General features: G+C 42.0%; 1 long non-coding RNA gene across 1 annotated transcript in view; it reads left to right on the top strand.

The window, feature by feature from the left end:
* Window positions 1–10784: 10784 nt before the first annotated feature.
* Window positions 10785–18853, top strand: part of LOC117363318 — a 32750-nt gene continuing 24681 nt past the window's right edge. Inside the window, exons 1-2 of the long non-coding RNA XR_004540022.1 lie at window positions 10785–10824; window positions 13128–13250. This is a non-coding gene — a long non-coding RNA (uncharacterized LOC117363318). The remainder of the gene's footprint in view (window positions 10825–13127; window positions 13251–18853) is intronic.

Here is an 18853-nt window from a genome sequence, read left to right as displayed (position 1 = left end):
CTGTCCCCCCCTTGAAGGCCTGTCCCCCCCTTGATGGCCTGCCTGCCTGCCTGTCCCCCCCTCACTCTTGAAAGCCTGCCTGCCTGCCTGCCCCATCCTGAAGGCCTGATGCCCCGACCCACCCCGAAGGACCGCTCGCCCCCCTGGCCTCCCCGTACCACCTATGAAGCAGCCGCAGCAGGATCGCGACGTCAGTGATCTCTGCGCTGCTTAGGCGCTGCTTCCTGCGCCGCGGTCCCGTCCCTCCTCTGATGTCAGAGGAGGGGCGGGACCGCGGCGCAGGAAGCAGCGCCCAAGCAGCTCAGGGATCGCTGACGTCGCGATCCTGCTTCACAGGTAGTGCAGGAAGGTCAGTGCGGCAAGCGGTCCTTCGGGGGTGGGGGGGACTGAACGGCAAGGCCGGGAGCACCCCCTCAGGGCTGGCACCCGGGGCGCACCGCCCCCGCCCACCCCTTGGTATGCCACTGGAGTTAGGTGTCACTAAGTGCCATGCAATAGGCGCCTATATTTTGTAGAATCGCACCTAAGCTTCTTAAAGCTCATAATTGAAGCCAATTTACTAATTTCCCCCTAAATCTGTTAGTGCATCTTAGTAAAAGGGACCCCTAAGCATATAAAACACTGTCAGTATATGCTTAAGTCACTTCTTGCATCTTGAGAATGTAATTTTCTTGAAATTAAACAAATGGACAGAATTACTGTAGTTCTGTCCATTTATTCAATTTCAATAAAATTAACATCCTCAAGGTGCGTGGAGGGGCATAATCGAAAGGAAAGTCTAAGTCTGTTTTCATCTAAGTCGCAAGTCGTCCAAAGTAAAAAACAACTTAGGACACATTTTTGAAAAATATGTCCAAATTTTTTTCCTTTTTGAAAATCGTCTAAGTATACGCCCTGCCGATCTGATCGTCCAAGTCGCTATATCGTCCATCTTTATACCACATTTTCATCCATCTTTTCGTCCAAGTCAAAAATGCCTAGAACAAGTCTTGTTGGACATGCAAGGGGTCTGCAAAGTGATGGACTGAACACCCAGACATGGCACCTAAATAGTGGGGTACCTTACAGGGCACTGCTGTGAACTTCACAAAAAGGGTGACATGTCATCATCTTACTACAGCTCCCTTATAGGTCACGGTGAGCCCCCCCAAATCACCTCCAGAATCCCCTAGACCCACTTATCTACCACCCTAATAGTCCTTATGGCTTCAGGAGCCACTTATATGCCAGTACAAAAGGGTTTTGGGGGTTTATAGGGGAGTGCACGTTTCAGTATCAATGCAGCGATTACAGGGGCTTATGGGCATGGGTCCTCCTCTCCATGGGTCCCTAACCCACCCCCAAGATGACTTAAGCTGCCTCTGTGCAGGCTGACTAGGCTTTCTATGCCAGGCTGCCAGGTGATGATGTTCTGGAGGCTGAATTTTAAAGGTATGATTATGATTTTTATGGGGTTGTGTGTGTGTGTGTGTGTGTGGGGGGGGGGGGTCGGTGATCATTGGGGTAGTGTGTGGGGGTCTGTATTATGTGCTTGCAGTGCTTATCTGGTCACTTTAGGTGGGTTTTTGTGATTTAGACCATGTTTTAAATGGTCTAAGTCACAACGTCCAAGTTCCGTCGATCCTGTGCTGTATAACTTTTGGTTATACATGCAGTACGACTAAGTCTAAGCCTGCCCACATCCCGCCCAAACCCGCCCTCGACACTCCTCCTGACACACCTCATTTAGCTATGGTTGTTCAGCGGCACTATGAAGGCCTAGGTCATTTAGAAATACATCCAAAATCCGGTTTGATTATTGGCACTTGGACGTCTTTCGTTTATGATCGTCCACGTGCTGAATTAGGCTAGTTTTTGGACATTTTTCTCTTTCAATTATGAGCCCCTTAGCATTTATGTGGATGCATTATTGTATCATCAAACCAATGCAGGTAAAGTGTATTCAATTAGATAAAAAGTTCTTTCAAATTGGGCCATTACTCTTTTCACATACAGCAAAGATGTTTAAAATAACGCATCCGTTTGTTGTTCTATTTTTCATCTTATGGCAAATTTGTTATGAATGATCTTAAGAACTCATGGAAATATATCTATCCCTGGATTCTATATATGGTACCGAAAGTTGCACGCCCAGCTTTGAGCGTTCTTCCAAGACTGACATGCAAATAAATTGAATAATGACTTCTGAACCATCAATATTTGGATGCTACCAAAGTATTACTGATGTCAACTGACACTCATTAAAATTGGTACATGTATCTCGATGCAAGCTATTCTATAAGGCATAGTGCCTAAATCCCATGGCGCATACCTCAAAAGGGGGCGTGGCCATGGATGTGTTGGGGCATACCATAAAGAATTACATAATATTGCCTATCAGTGCCTAACTTGGGTGCTGCCATTCATACCAGGTTTTAGCAGATATAAATCTGGCACCAAAAGTTAGGTACAAGATCCATGCCTTATGCTATTCTAGCAATTTTTTCTGTGCCTAAGTTTCAGTGCGGTTTATTGAACTCCCTCCCAAATGCGTGTGAACTCTTTATTCTTTGTAAAACCAAACAAGCAGGCTTTGACTAATGAATTTTTTTTGTCAGCCCATTGGACAGTAATCCCAATGTAAGATTTTCCATGGGATGATTCAGCAATCAGTTATAGCAAAGTACATGTCTATTTATAAAGAACTGCCACAAGCTGTAACTTCATTTGTACTGCAAATTCACCAACTTTTAGCCTCAGTGTGTCTCAACACATCTTAGGGCTCCTTTTATCAAGGTGCGCTAGCGGGGTTAACCCCCGTGGCAAGCCATAAAACTAACGCCTTGTCAAGCCATAAAACTAACGCCTTGTCAATGGAGGCATTAGCGACTAGCGCGGCAGGTGGTTTAACGCGCATAAACCCCTACCGCACCTTGTTAAAAGGAGCCCTTAGAGTGTGTTTGCAAACCATTAACCAGTCACATAAGCTCTGGTAGCTTCACTCTTTACATAGGCAATAATCACCAAACAAGAAAATTTCATCTAAAACTAACCATTACGACTTCTGTGATGAGGTTATTATTCATAAAACTGTACCAGGTTATGGCGCTCATTTGCCCATCTACGAGTATCTCACTTCTGTTAAAGTTTTCAGGTGTGTCTTTATATTGAAAATTAATTTTCTTGTCCTGCTTTCTTTTTTTCCAAATTAAAAGATGGGTTTGTACATGCATTTGAATTTAAACCCCGACAACAAATATGACCATAAATGTTCCAAATTTTAAACTGAATAATAATCACTCATAATTTAGATTTTGCTTATCCCTTTTAAAATGTTCACGTATTATTAATGGGGGTCAGAGATTTGGTCATAATGGTCAAGTGCTTAAAAATGTACTTTTAATTTCTTTTACCTGTCTCACTTTGTGGTTTTCACATATGTTCACTTGGCAAATCACAGTTGAAAATCTTCCCTACTGATAATGATGGATCCAAGATGGTGCTTTACTGAGGAGCTTGTGCTCTCCGTTTTCCTGAAGTCCCGAAGTCTGAGCCTATCGGTTTTCTCTTGCCGTTAGAATGGGCAAGAGGAAGGGAATGGTGAAGGCTCAAGTCCCGGTGGCCAGCCAGATACCGCCGATGAGGCAAACCACTTTGGAGGATTTTCAGTCATCGGTCAGGCCCACAGCATCTGTCTGCTCAAACTCTGCAAACTCAGGTGAGCAGCGGCAGTGAGAACGGGATCTCATTGAGTCCCAAGAATCACACGGCACCCCTACAACCCAGAAGGAATCTTTTGGAGGGAGAACAGCAATGAGGGAGTCCGGGAGAATTTCAGACCTCTTCATTGCTTTCTGGGAACCTCTCTTCGATAGAACTTTCCTCCCTAGGAAGTATAACATCAAAGGTGTCCACTGCGCATGAATTTTTATCATCTAGAACTGTGAGTGAGGCATGTGGGGGGGGGGGGGAAAGTTCCTTCTGAAGTTACTGTAGTAGTGAGGCTTGAGAAAACAGCCGTTATAACTTTACAAGTACTCTGGGAGGCCATACAGAATTTAAATTCCTCTTTTTTGAAAACTGTGGACAAAATGGAAGGTGAATTAAAAAGGTTTTCTGAAAAAAATTGCTTCTCAGTCCCAAGACTCAATTTAACAATTAGAGAAAGTAAAGGGTCCTTTTACTAAGGCGCGCTAACCGATTTAGCACACGCTAACCATAGTAGTTTGTGATAATTTTTTATTGCATGTTAAATACAAAAGCGCCCATAGATTATACTGGGTGTCTTAGCATTTAGGCCCCAATTCTATAAAGGGCGCCTAAGTCATGCATAAAGTTAGGCGTGCTTTAGGCATCCAATCTAAGTAGTTAATGAGCCAATTAAGGGTCTTAACAAGCAATAATTGGTACTTAGGAGTCCAAAGGACGTAGGCGCCGCTTTGTAGACGCAGCCACAATTTCATGGACACCCATGGTTAAAACTCACACCTAACTCAATATGTGTGGACGTGGAATAGGCGTGGTTTGGACAGTGACTCAATTTGGGCGTCCTTTGATTCATTTACATAACACTGAGAGACCTTTTGGCCCTGATTCTAAAAACATATCCCGATTGTAGGCAGTGGTGAGTGTCCTTCTTTTAAATTGTATTTTTACTGTATGGTCGGTTCTTATTTGTTGTAATCCGCTTAGAACCATACTTTTAAATTGCATTTTTCTTTTAAATCATATTTGCTATTGTAGGACCAATTCCTATCCCCTCTATATTTTTTCCCATGTATAGCCCACATCTTCAACGTCCCAAAAAGTACTGGAAACCCAAGTAATCAACCAGAATCCTAATATCTCCTACCGAAACCAGCTATCTACCAATGTAAGGAAGCCAGATATTTGTCTATGTAACGTAACCTGAAATTTTTTCCAATGTAATGTAATCTGAAATATCTATGTAACGTAACCTGAAATTTTTCCAATGTAACGTAATCTGAATCCTCAATTTGTAACCTGTACCAGCAATTTTCCAATGTAATGCAATCTCCTGGAAATGTCCAGCTATCTTCCAATGTAATCCGCTTTGAACAGCAAGGTACAAGCGGAATAGAAATCACTAATGCAGTGGTTCTTAACCTTGTTGGAGGTACTGAACCCTACCAGTTTCATATGCGTGTTCACCGAACCCTTCTTTATTGAAAAAATAAAATATGATTTTTACAAATTCAAAACATAGGTATACAGTGAGGGAAAAAATAATATCAATTTTGAAAACAAAAAAGTTCTCCTATATTTCGAATAATAATAACATAATAATGAAATTTACTGCAAATCAGTGTGACTTCTGCTGTTGCCTCTCAGAGACCAGTTCAGTACAAAGCCGAGAACAGGCAGAGTAGCCTTTTCATCAAATCTTGCTCTCTTCACCTTGAATTCAGCGAGCGTTATGTTCTTGTATTTTCCATCACCTTGCAGCTTAAGGAAGTGTTCCCTTAGTTTTGCCAGAGCTAGGCTAGAATTACTCAACTTGGCATTGCAAATCAAGCAATTAGGACGCTGACTCCCATCACGTTCCGTTATACATGTGAATCCATATTGTACATATTCGTCCGACCACTTTCGAATTTTGCTCGACATAGTTAGTAAGGGATTAAAATATTAAGATAGGTATCACATGACGTACCATCACAACAGTTACAATTCGACTACTGTGCGCATCAAATCCCCTGCAGCACAGATAGGCCAAGCGATGTTGCGTGATCACCTGCAGCCAATTATGGACAAGCGGGGGTGTATCATCACGAATCATAAGCGCTTCGGTCACGTTCAATCATCTATCAGTTAAATCACATATTTTGATCAGGAATTGATTGATGTATATAAGGCGTTAGTTACAGATTGATAGATCAAGAAACCGAGTACACGATCAGCCTTGATCAAAATCACTGAATAACTGATAGATGGTTGAACGTGACCGAAGCGCTATATGAGTCGGAGGTGTGTTTTGACCTCGGTCGAACCCAGGTTAAGAACCACTGCACTAATGTAATGTAATGTATTTTGTTTTGAATTGTTTTTTCCTTTTAAATTGTACTCTCCACTATATGACTTGTGCTTATTTGTTGTAAACCGTCTAGAACCATTTTTGGTTAGGCGGTATATAAAAATAAAATTATTATTATTATTATCTAACAGACCAATCAGGACACATCTTTTTTTTTTTAAGTCAATGGGGTGAAGGATGTCTATAATGTAGGTGCTGTTTGCGTGCATACGGAGATGTCTTGGCACACCTACGGATGCCTAAGGTTGGCATAAGAACATAAGAACATAAGAAGTTGCCTCCGCTGAGGCAGACCCTAGGTCCATCCTGCTCAGCGGTCCGCTCCCGCGGCGGCCCATCAGGCCCATTTCCTGAGCAATGGTCTATACCTATCTATACCCCTCAATCCCTTTTTCTTCTAGGAATCTATCCAAACCTTCTTTGAAACCATTTAATGTTTTCTTGTCTACAACAGCCTCTGGAAGCGCGTTCCACGTATCCACCACCCTCTGAGTGAAAAAGAACTTCCTAGCGTTTGTTCTAAACCTGTCCCCTTTCAATTTCTCCGAGTGCCCCCTTGTACTTGTGGCGCCCCTTAATTTGAAAAATCTGTCCCTGCCTACTTTTTCTATGCCCTTCAGGATCTTGAAGGTTTCTATCATGTCTCCTCTAAGTCTTCGCTTCTCCAGGGAGAAAAGTCCCAACTGCTTCAATCTTTCGGTATATGGAAGTTTTTCCATTCCCTTTATCAGTCTAGTTGCTCTTCTTTGTACTCCCTCAAGTACCGCCATGTCTTTCTTGAGGTACGGCGACCAGTACTGGACGCAGTACTCCAGGTGCGGCCGCACCATTGCACGATATAGCGGCATGATGACTTCTTTCGTCCTGGTTGTAATACCCTTCTTAATGATACCCAACATTCTGTTTGCTTTCCTTGAGGCCGTGGCGCATTGTGCTGATGCCTTCAGTGTTTCATCTACCATCACTCCCAGGTCTCTCTCCAGGTTGCTGACCCCTAGTGATGTTCCCCCCATTTTGTATGTGAACATCGGGTTCTTTTTCCCCACGTGCATGACCTTGCATTTCCCCACGTTGAAGCTCATCTGCCATTTTTCGGCCCACTTTTCCAGCTGTGTTAGATCCTTTTGAAGATCTTCGCAGTCTTCCCTGGTTTGAGCCCTGCTGCATAGTTTGGTGTCATCTGCAAATTTAATGACCTCACACTTGATTCCCGCCTCTAGGTCGTTTATGTAGATATTGAACAGGAGCTCCGCTCGTGACCCCTTTCCAGTCTGAGTAGTGGCCCTTTACGCCAACCTCTGCTTCCTGTTTGCCAGCCAGACCTTGATCCACTTCTCGTAGGCATGAGTCAGATACCTTAAATGGAGGCCTGTAAAATGTTGGCCTACGTTTAAGGCATCTGTAGAAGAAAATAGATGCGATTCTGGACATGGTGCCCACCGGTGATTGACATGCATGAGGCATCTGTTTTGCAGGTGTTGTGTCCAGAATTAGGCCCTTTGGGTATCTTGAAAACCTGACTGGATAGATGTGTCCCAAGGACTGGTTGAAAACCACAGGTCAGATCAATAAATGCTTTTTGGATGGGTGGCAATTCTACTCATTTTTTTTTTTTACCTGGGGAAAGGAATTTGGTATTAGCATTTTTTCAATAGTAACTCAAATAAGTTATATTAAGTTACAATAGGTATTAGTAAGTATCTATGTCTCTTATAGGCTTTCCCTTGTCAGATTGGTCTAAAACAGTGTCTCTCAAACTTTTTTGTAATCTCTGGCACACTGAACGGAGCAAAAGTATTTTTCATGGCACATTATGACCGAAATTATAAAATTGCAAAACCAACAAAAAATTAAATTTGAGAGTTATTTGAGAGATAATTCTTTAAGCTATGTATGGGTAATTGTAACAACGGTGAAACTAAAGTAGATAGAATAGAATTGCTTATCAATGCGATGGATGTGCTTACTTTTGAGGGCAAATGAACTCAAAATGTGTCTTGATAGTTGACAAGCATCTGCAGTCATTCTCTTTTTTGCCAATTTAATTTCTGTCAGAGCTGAAAATCCAAGTTTGCAAAGTTAAGAAGATCCTAAATGGTAACAAAGCCTTGATTGCTTTGTTGCTCAAGTTAGGATAACTACTGCATACAATAATAAAGCTAAAATTACTTGTTGTTAGTTTTCAAAGACCAATCATGTCAAACAATGATGCCTGTCTGTATGGTTGTATCCTTACGCACACAGATGCTCATATCATTGATAGACTTCTGCATACATGCAATCTACTCTAGTGCAGTATATACTTACGAAGGGAATTTTTTAAAATAAATTAAAATTCTGGAAACTCTCCTGGCATATCCAGAATCTCTTTGGGGCATAACACTGAGCCGTGGTGCATAGTTTGAGAGACACTGGTCCAAAATATGACTTTCTACTTCTGTGAACATTTTTTCAGTTTTGCAAAACATAAGAGACTGCTTGAACACATCCAAACCAGAATCCAGAATGCATTGTAACAAATGAATAACACGGTTAATAGTGCCGCTTTTCTCAGCTTCCTGGTTCATTCTTTCATGATTCTCTCCTGCAAAAGCTTATCAGCTTGCTAATATGTGTGATTGACACAAGAGAGTGGAAATATTACTGAAATATTAAAACTCTTGCAGTCAAGGAAGTAGTTTTCTGGTGAGATTCAATTCCTAATCTCAAAGAGCAAAGAATTCTCCTTGCATTATGCAAATATTGACTGAGTTAGCTAATCTGGCTGTGTATCAACAATGTCCTTTTTATTCCCCAGTCTGCAGCAGACAGCTTTGTGTACTTTCTGGTCTCTTGTACCTGAGCCAATAATGGATAGTACATTAGATCAAAGCCTTTATCCCAGCATCTCTGGCAATTTGTGTGCATAAATATATTCCTTCAATAAGTAATAAGAGCACAAAAGCCATCTTACCATACTTTCAACACAGTTTGAATGGTAAATAGTTAATTAGATTGATAGCATGTTGAGGATTTATCTAATGTCAAAACTAATTATGCTATATTGATGCATTCTGTAAGCCTGTGGCATGATTCACACTCAGCAGCAAATATGATGATAATTACACTTGTCTTTTTTAGAGGAAAATGGCTATTTTTCTAACAAATGCACTGTATTAGCCAAATGACCAATTCTAGAAACTGAAGTCATCCATTTTTCTGCAGAATAGTGCAACAGATTGTAATATTGCATTATAGCCTCCACCTCTAAGGTGCAGTAAAGAGCATTAGAGATTTTGATGAGATATGGATATTGAGAGACCAGTGGGAAACTAAATCGCTTTACAATGAACCATTGCACACATGAACCATTCCCTAAAAACATGCTGAACAGTGCCAAAATTCATGCAAAATTGTTTTTTTGTTTTGGGGTTTTGTTTTTTTTAATGGCACAGATATTTTGCATGTATTATACATGCAAAATATCTGCCCAATGAAAAAACGCCCCCCTCAACAAAGCGCCCCTTCCCTCCCTGCTGATCCCGATGATCCCCCCCCCCACACGAATATGGCAGGAGAGATGCCCATTCCCTCCTGCCATCGGGCCCAATCCCTCCTGCTGTCGGGTCGCCCTCCCCCCTTCGCACCCCCCTTTATCTTTAAGTCGGGAGCAGGAGAGGTACTCAGTCCCTCCTGCTCCTCCGCTGGCCACTGTCAGCAATGCAGGCCTTAGGCCCTGCCCCAGTGCATCATGTGCTACACAGGGAGGGGCTTAAGGCCCTGATCGCTGACTTTAGTGAATCGGGGCCATGCTGAACTAAAACTTGAATTTATAGACCGGGTCATCTTCATATAATAAAGCTCGACTCAGTTTACAGCAAATTTAAAAAGCTGAAGAAATAAACAGAACTTACAATTTTGAAAATAGCCAGGTTTTTAAGTTTTTGTGAAAGGATTGGAATGAATCTGATTCTCTTAAGCTTAGTGGACTATTGTTCCATATTTCTGTTTTTTTAAATGAATAGAATTTCCCTATAATACATAACATATAAATGGATTGTCTCTTACATGTTTAATGTACAGCATTATAAATGTCTGGCATCACTATAGAAATGATAAGTAGTAGTAGCAGTAGTACGAGGGTCCTTAAAAAGTTTCTGCACTTTCATTTTTTCGCTGGAGATGGTTGGGGTGGGAGAAGTGGTAAGAGGGTGTGTTGTAGAATGCCATGTGACTAGTCAGTCAGGCAACAAGGTGATTATATGGAAAAGTGATGCAATTTGCTTTTGAGATATTTAATCAATAGTGTTTAAAGAATTAAAGTGTGGAAACTTTTTGAAGGTCCCTTGAGATAAAGGAACAATATTAAGCCTGTGACATTCAGTGGATTATAGCCACCGACTAAATATGGCCAGTTCCTGTATAACTGCTGGCTCTGTCCCAGCCCCGCCCTCTGGATCAGAATGGTCAGAGTCAATATTATTTATGTATTCAATTTTCTATACTGTTCTCTCAGGGGAGATCAGAACAGTTTACATTAATTTATTCAGGTACTCAAGCATTTTTCCCTGTCTGTCTCAGCAGACTCACAATCTACTACTACTATTAATTGTTTCTGTAGCACTACCAGCCACACGCAGCACTGCACAGAGTCACAAAGAAGAAGAAACAGTCCCTGCTTGAAAGAGCTTACAATCTAAACAGCCAAGACAAACAGGATGTCATGGATACAGTTAAGGGGAATGGTTAATCAGCAGCTGGTTTGGAGAGCCAGAGGAGTAGGGTTAAGGATTGAAGACTATATCAAAAAGGTGGGTTTTCAGTCTGCTTTTAAACAAGGGAAGGTAAAGGGGCTTGACAGACAAACTCGGGTAATTTATTCCAGGCATAGGGGGCAGCTAGATGAAAGGAACGAAGTCTGGAATTGGCAGTGGAGGAGAAGGGTAACGCTAAGAGTGAGTTATCTGAGGAACAGAGTTCTCTGGGAGGTGTATAAGAGAGAAGCGAGGAGCGAGGAGAGATATTGAGGGGCAGCAGAATGAACACACTTGTAGGTCAGCAATAAGATCTTGAACTGTATGCGATAGCAGATAGGGAGCCAGTGAAGTGACTTAAGGAGAGGGTTAACATGAGGATAGCGAGGTTAGTAGAAGATGAGTCGTGCAGCAGAGTTTTGCACAAATTGCAAAGGGAAAAGGTGACACTGTGGAATACCAGTTAGAAGAAGATTGCAGTAATCTAAGCGTGAGGTTACGAGAGCTTGTTCAAGGGTAGTGTGCTGAGAGAGGATGGGGCAAATTTTGGTGATATTGAAGAGATAGAAGCAACAGGTCTATCTAATCTATCTAATGTACCTGGGGCAATGAGGGGGGGGGGGGGGAATTAAGTGTCTTGTGCAGGGTCACAAGGAGCAGCATGTGTTTGAATCCACAACCTCAGGGTGCTGAGGCTGTAGCTTTAACCACTGTGCCTCACTCTCCATTTTCAATGGCATTGGTCAATTAAGTGCTGTTGAATTTTGGCAGCTAGTCTTCTCAGTGTGGTTTAAGCAAGTAGGAGTTTCTCCTATTTGTTTAAACCACATTGAATATCAACTCCTAAACAGAACTGGTGATAAAGGGGACTCCATTAGTTCAAATGGATTAATTCTTATATAATTGCTTTATGTGTTTAAAACTATTGTTCTGTGTTGTTGCAAAGGTGATTCTTAAATCTAAACTACAATTGGAAGACAAAGATCTAAAAAATGGTAACGAATTTCAAATTTTTGGGTTCCAAGGTGGGAAATCATGGATCGAGAATCACAATTTTGAGGCTGCACCCTTCTAATATCAGTCAATGAATAAATAGATATAAATGTACCGGCAAGCTGTTAGATCTATATTTTGGAAAACAAAAACAGCAGTAACATTTTCTTAAGATAATCAATGTGAAATGCTTAAGAGTGACAAGAAATGATGCACATTTAATGAAAAGTCAATCTTTGAAATGAATTTCTTACAGATTAGCTGATCTGCTAGATTTGAGCTTTCTTAATTCTTTATTTTTGCATTTTAATCATTTTGCATCATGTTTCAGAGCCATATGATTGTAAGTCAACAAAATCAGTATGTAAGTACACTGAATTTTTCCTCTAAATTCCAAGGAAAGCCACTGAATTAAGCTACATTGATTTTCTACTGTTGTTGAACACTAGCTCATATTTATAGTTGCTCTGGCATAACCAGTTCCATAACCTTTACATATTAAGTACATATGAACATAAGAATTGATGCTGCTGGGTCAGACCAGTGGTCCATCATGCCCAGCAGTCCGCTCACGCAGCGGCCCTCTGGTCAAAGACCAGTGCCTTAACTGAGACTAGCCCTACCTGTGTATGTTCTGGTTCAGCAGGAACTTGTCTAACTTTGTCTTGAATCCCTAGAGGGTGTTTTCCCCTATGACAGACTTCAGAAGAGCGTTCCAGTTTTCCACCACTCTCTGGGTGAAGAAGAACTTCCTTATGTTCGTACGGAATCTATCCCCTTTCAATGTTAGAGAGTGCCCTCTCGTTCTCCCTACCTTGGAGAGGGTGAACAACCTGTCCTTATCTACTAAGTCTATCCCCTTCAGTACCTTGAATGTTTCGATCATGCCCCTCTCAATCTCCTCTGCTGGATTATCTGTTGAACTGTGCTGATGGGTTCAGAGTTATTTATGGGGACAGTGTCTCAAATGGTTTTGCTTTGCACATACTATGATAGGAAGCCACCTTACTATAAACCAGATTTTGATGGGTACAGTCTCCTCCTCTCAAAATACTACTAGTATTCTCTTAATACTCGCACTATACCAAGGACAGCTTCCTCCTGAAGGTCATAGGTATAATATAAACAAAGGACTTACCAAGGTGTATTTGGAAGTTTGTTTGTTTTAAATGAAAGTAGCACCCATTGCAACTGGGACAATTTCTTCGTTCTTTCAGTTTTTGGAGGGACCTCTTTGTGAACATTTTTGTTTTAAATATAATGATTTGTGACATTAAAAATATATTTGTTTTGTAACGTCATGGATCCATGTAACTGTATCTAGGTCTCATAACTTTATCATTAACTCCTGTGATCTTCTGCTGTAGTGGGTAAATGAAGAGATTCACTATGGCCTATAACCTCGCCTGGTGTGTTGTCTTCTGCTGAAGAGCTGTACTGTCTCCACCACCATCATTAACCTTGATGCTAAAGTTAAGGGTGGACCCAAGGTAATATATATTCATACTTTTGTGTAGTTCTGAAATTTAGGGGTCCTTTTCTAAATTGTGGTAAAAAGTGGCATTAGTGTGCCCTTGTGTGGGTTTTTCCTGCACGCTAAGGCCATTTTTATTGCAGCAGTAAAATGGCAGAATTTTCATTTTTTTAAATGAATGGTCACGTGCTAATAATATCAAATCCACTAAAAAAAATCATAGAAAAAATTCAAAATTCAAATATTGATACAGGGATTAGAATATCCACTAACTAACATGATGGAGAAAAGGACCCAAAGGACTTAACCTAACTTCAAAGAATTTAAATTTGAACCAGGAGGCACATCCTTGGTCAGAAAAACTCCGCCGTTGGTGTCATTGCGTACTTCTTTTTCAATATTATCATAGTATATCATCAATCTCTATATAATAATTGTAAGCCCCCCCCCCAAATTTAACTTATCTTTGGATGAGAGGTACCCTTGTCCCTCAGTATATAGCAAAGATCACAGGCTGGTGCATGTCCAAATGTTTATACAATCAGGACTAGATTCTGTATGAGATACCCAGTCTCAGCATCTGCCTCTCATGGAGGGTGGCCTAAGGGATCTGGCCAATCAGAGTCTTAGGCCACTCCCAGTGCATCCAAGAATTCACTAGGAGGGAGGCCTATGATTCTGGTTGGCCCAGGCACCTAAGGCCCCTCCTATGGGAAGGGCCTTAGACACCTGGGCCAATCAGTGTCTTAGGTACTGGGAAGGGGAAGGCCCACCATTCTGCGGAGGTGGGCCTGCTGGCTGGAGGGAGTAAGCATCCCTTTGGTTGGCCTGCAAGAAAAAGGTACAGGAGGATCTAGATAAGCTTGGGGGGTGTTGGGGTGGGGGCATTTTTTATGTAGGGGTTCTGGCAGGAGGGAGTGGGCATCCATCCTGTCATTGATCTTTAGAGGGGGGGCCGGCAGGAGGGACTGTGCATCCCTCCTGCCGATGATCTTCAGGGGTGGGGTGGCAGGAGGAATTAGGCACTCCTCCTGCTGCGGACATTCAAGGGGGTGTGCTTTGGGAGGTTCCAGCAAGAGAGATTGTGCATCTGTCCTGCCGGTCAACTTCATGGTGGGACGGGTTCCCTGCTATGGCCTCTAAACTAGTCATGGCAGGGAAATTCCCTTGTCACAATCAGTTCAGTGGCTGTGTCTATTTGAAATGTGGGTCAGCATTTTGTTGGTCTACAATTCAGGCGCCTATCACGACCCTAGGGAGATGCCTAGGGCCACCTAAGCTCACCTAAGGCAACCTCTGGGTGAAACCATGCCTATGCCTAGCCTTGGGTGAGCTTAAGTGGCCCTATGTGCCTTTCTAGGCTCACCAAAGTGCCTACAATGTGTCAGTCCTCGTAGTCCATTTAGAATTAAGTCCAGAATTGCGTTTCCTCTCATATTCTCCTTGATGTCCCACCCTTCCACCCTCTTTTTATTAGCTGTATTTCTCAAAACTGCCCCTTTGCTAGTTGGACATAAAGGGGCAATTCTATAAAGGATGCCTAAAGTTAGGCATCCACAATGTAGACGTCCAACAACTTAGGTATCCAAATAGATTGAATAATAAGCACAATTTACAACTTTAACAAGCAATAATTAGAAAGTAGACGTCCAAAGGCTGTGCGTGATTCACAGAATAGGCATCTATGATTTCATATATGCACATCGGAAAAATCCACGTCTAATAGAATAGACATGGGCAAGGTTTTAATATGGACGTCCATTTACAGAATCATATGGCGCTCAGTGTTCTAACATGTCTACTTTTGGGTGTGCGTTGGGCATGATTTGGGTGTGTCATAGGCATCCACATATAGATGTATGGGTCTTCAGTTTTTTGAGAGGTAAAGAGTACTCCTCTTTGATAATAATGGAAAAATAAATAAATAAAACCGCAATAGCAGAAAACAAGTCCAGAGTTAGGGCAGAAATTCTCAAGTCTGCCTTCTAATAGGTAAAACAGCTCCTTCTGGAGGGCAGATGTCTATGAACTGGTCACCGTACATGAAAAAGGACATAGCACTACTTGAAAGGGTCTAGAGAAGAGTGACTAAAATGGTTAAGAGACTGGAGAAGTTGCCGTACAATGAGAGGCTAGAGAAACTGAGCCTCTTCTCCCTTGAAAAGAGGAGACTGAGAGGGGACATGATCGAAACATTCAAGATACTGAAGGAAATTGATTTAGCAGAGAAAGAGAGATTGTTTACCCTTTCCAAGGTGAAGAAAATGAGAGGGCACTTGCTAAAGTTAAAAGGGTTTAGATTCCATACAAACGTAAGGAAGTTCTTCATCACCCAGAGAGTGGTAGAAATCTGGAATGCACTTCCAGAGGCTGTTATAGGAGAAAGCACCCTTAAGGGATTCAAGAAAAGGTTAGACAAGTTCATGCTGGACCAGAACATAAGCAGGTAAGGCTAGACTCAAATAGGGCACTGGTCTTTGACCTAAGGGCCGCCGCGTGAGTGGACTACTGGGCACGATGGACCACTGGTCTGACCTAGCAGCGGCAATTCTTACGTTACTACAGTAGTTCAAAGTAGGCTTGTGCCTAAGAGCTGATAATGATGCAAAAAAAAGACCTGATGCTCACATTTCCTGTTATTTCAAACTAGTCTCCGTTTCTTTTGTCTTCCTCCATGGCCTTTCCACCACTGCCAGCTCCCTGTACCATTTTGATCAACAAGAGGAGCACATAGAACTGCTAATCATTTATTTTATTTTATTAACCACCTGGTTTAGCTGAAAGGAGCGATAAAAATGGCTACGGACCTTTATCTGAAGAAAATCAATAAAAACAAGAGAAAAAGGAAGCCGATATGGTTCTCCAACCTAGTGGCTGAGAAAATAATGGCGAAAGAGTTGGCGTTCATGAAATATAAAAAAACCCAAGAAGAGGAGAGCAAAAAGGACTACAGGGTGAAACTGAAAGAAGCCAAGAGAGAGATATATGTCTGGTGAAAGCACAGGCGGAAGAATAAATGGCTAAAAATGTAAAAAAGAGAGACAAAAATTTTTTCAGATATATTAGTGAAAGGAGGAAGATGAAAAATGGAATTGCTAAACTAAAAGATGCTGGGAACTAATATGTGGAGAGTGATGAGGAAAAAGCAAATGTGCTAAACAAATACTTCTGTTCTGTGTTCACAGAAGAAAATCCTGGAGAAGGACCGAGATTGTCTGGCAAAGTTACATGAGAAAATGGAGTGGATTCTGCGCCGTTCACAGAGGAGAGTGTTTATGAGCAACTTGAAAAACTGAAGGTGGACAAAGCAATGGGACCAGATGGGATCCATCCCAGGATACTATGGGTGCTCAGAGAGGTTCTGGCGAGTCCTATTAAAGACTTGATCAACAAATCTCTGGAGACGGGAGTGATTCCTGGGGATTGGAGCAGAGAGGATGTGGTCCCTATTCATAAAAGTGGTCACAGGGATGAAGCAGGAAACTACAGGCCGGTGAGCCTCACTTCAGTTGTTGGAAAAATAATGGAAGTGTTGCTGAAAGAAAGGATAGTGTACTTCCTTGAATCTAATGGGTTACAGGATCGGAGGCAACATGGCTTTACAAAAGGTAAATCGTGCCAAACGAACCTGATTGAATTTTTTGATTGGGTGACCAGAGAGCTGGATCGAGGACATATGCTAGATGTAATTTACTTAGATTTCAGCAAAGTCTTTGATACAGTTCCTCATAGGAGGCTGTTGAACAAACTTGAAGGGCTGAAGTTAGGACCCAAAGTGGTGAACTGGGTTAGAAACTGGCTGTCGGACAGACGCCAGAGGGTGGTGGTTAATGGAAGTCGCTCGGAGGAAGGAAAGGTGAGTAGTGGAGTCCCTCAGGGTTCGGTGCTGGGGCCAATCCTGTTCAATATGTTTGTGAGTGACATTGCTGAAGGGTTAGAAGGAAAAGTGTGACTTTTTGCAGATGATACCAAGATTTGTAACAGAGTAGACACCGAAGAGGGAGTGGAAAATATGAAAAAGGATCTGCAAAAGTTAGAGGAATGGTCTAATGCTTGGCAACTAAAATTCAATGCAAAGAAATGCATTTGAGGATTAATAATCGGAAGGAACCATATATGCTAGGAGGAGAGAAGCTGATATGCACGGACGTGGAGAGGGACCTTGGGGTGATAGTGTCCGAAGATCTAAAGGCGAAAAAACAGTGTGACAAGGCAGTGGCTGCTGCCAGAAGGATGCTGGGCTGTATAAAGAGAGGCATAGCTAGTAGAAGGAAGAAGGTGTTGATACCCCTGTACAAGTCATTGGTAAGGCCCCACTTGGAGTATTGTGTTCAGTTTTGGAGACCGTATCTGGCGAAGGACATAAGAAGACTTGAAGTGGTCCAGAGGAGGGTGACGAAAATGATAGGAGGCTTGCGCCAGAAGACATATGAGGAGAGACTGGAAGCCCTGAATATGTATACCCTAGAGGAAAGGAGAGACAGGGGAGATATGATTCATACGTTCAAATACTTGAAGGGTATTAACGTAGAACATAATCTTTTCCAGAGAAAGGAAAATGGTAAAACCAGAGGACATAATTTGAGGTTGAGGGGTGGTAGATTTAAAGGCAATGTTAGGAAATTCTACTTTACGGAGAGGGTGGTGGATGCCTGGAATGTGCTCCCGAGAGAGGTGGTGGAGAGCAAAACTGTGACTGAGTTCAAAGAAGCGTGGGATGAACACAGAGGGTTTAGAATCAGAAAATAATATTAAAAATTGAACTAAGGCCAGTACTGGGCAGACTTGCACGGTCTGTGTCTGTATATGGCCATTTGGTGGAGGATGGGCTGGGGAGGGCTTTAATGGCTGGGAGGGTGTAGATGGGCTGGAGCAGGTTTTAACGGAGATTTCGGCAGTAGGAACCCAAGCACAGTATCGGGTAGAGCTTTGGATTCTTGCCCAGAAATAGCTAAGAAGAAAAAATTTTAAAATTTAAATTGAATCAGGTTGGGCAGACTGGATGGACCATTCGGGTCTTTATCTGCCTTCATCTACTATGTTACTATGTAACATCTCTTGCTGCCACAGGACCAGTTTCGCAAAAAGAGCTGTGAGATTTTGCAGCTCTTTTCGTGAGACTGGTTTAGTGGAAGAAGATGACGACATATTATTAATGCATCTTGAGCCTGGGAATCAGCCTAGGAAGAGAGTACTGATAGTAAAATATGAAGAGCAAGAGAGAAATGAGTCTTTACTAGTCCTGGACTATAGTTACAGGGATGCACATGTTGAATCATAGCAATAAAGTAATTTTTCTTTTGCTTGCAAGTCTTGAGTGTATGGCTGTGTTTGTGACAGATTCAAACCACACTCTTAGTCACATTACCACACCCATGTTGTTTCATGTCATTTAATCTAAAATGACAGGAAAAAAAATCAGAATTTTTTGCCCCGTATTTGTCAATAGTAAGGGATTCAACAGAACAAAGGTTAAAAGTTCAACTCCAGCTGTTACACTCAGGCAACCCTAAAGCCTAGGGTTGCATATAGCAGAGCTGTAAAACTCCCCAGCACTGCTGATGGTACACACTTTTAACCTGAACACTAATTTAATAAGCAGGCCTATGAAATCCAAGC

This window comes from Geotrypetes seraphini, chromosome 7 (assembly GCF_902459505.1).
Source record: "Geotrypetes seraphini chromosome 7, aGeoSer1.1, whole genome shotgun sequence".
NCBI classification, from domain to species: Eukaryota; Metazoa; Chordata; class Amphibia; order Gymnophiona; family Dermophiidae; genus Geotrypetes; species Geotrypetes seraphini.
The sequence above is the reverse complement of the archived record's forward strand: the minus strand, read 5'-3'. Positions and strand labels throughout refer to the sequence as shown.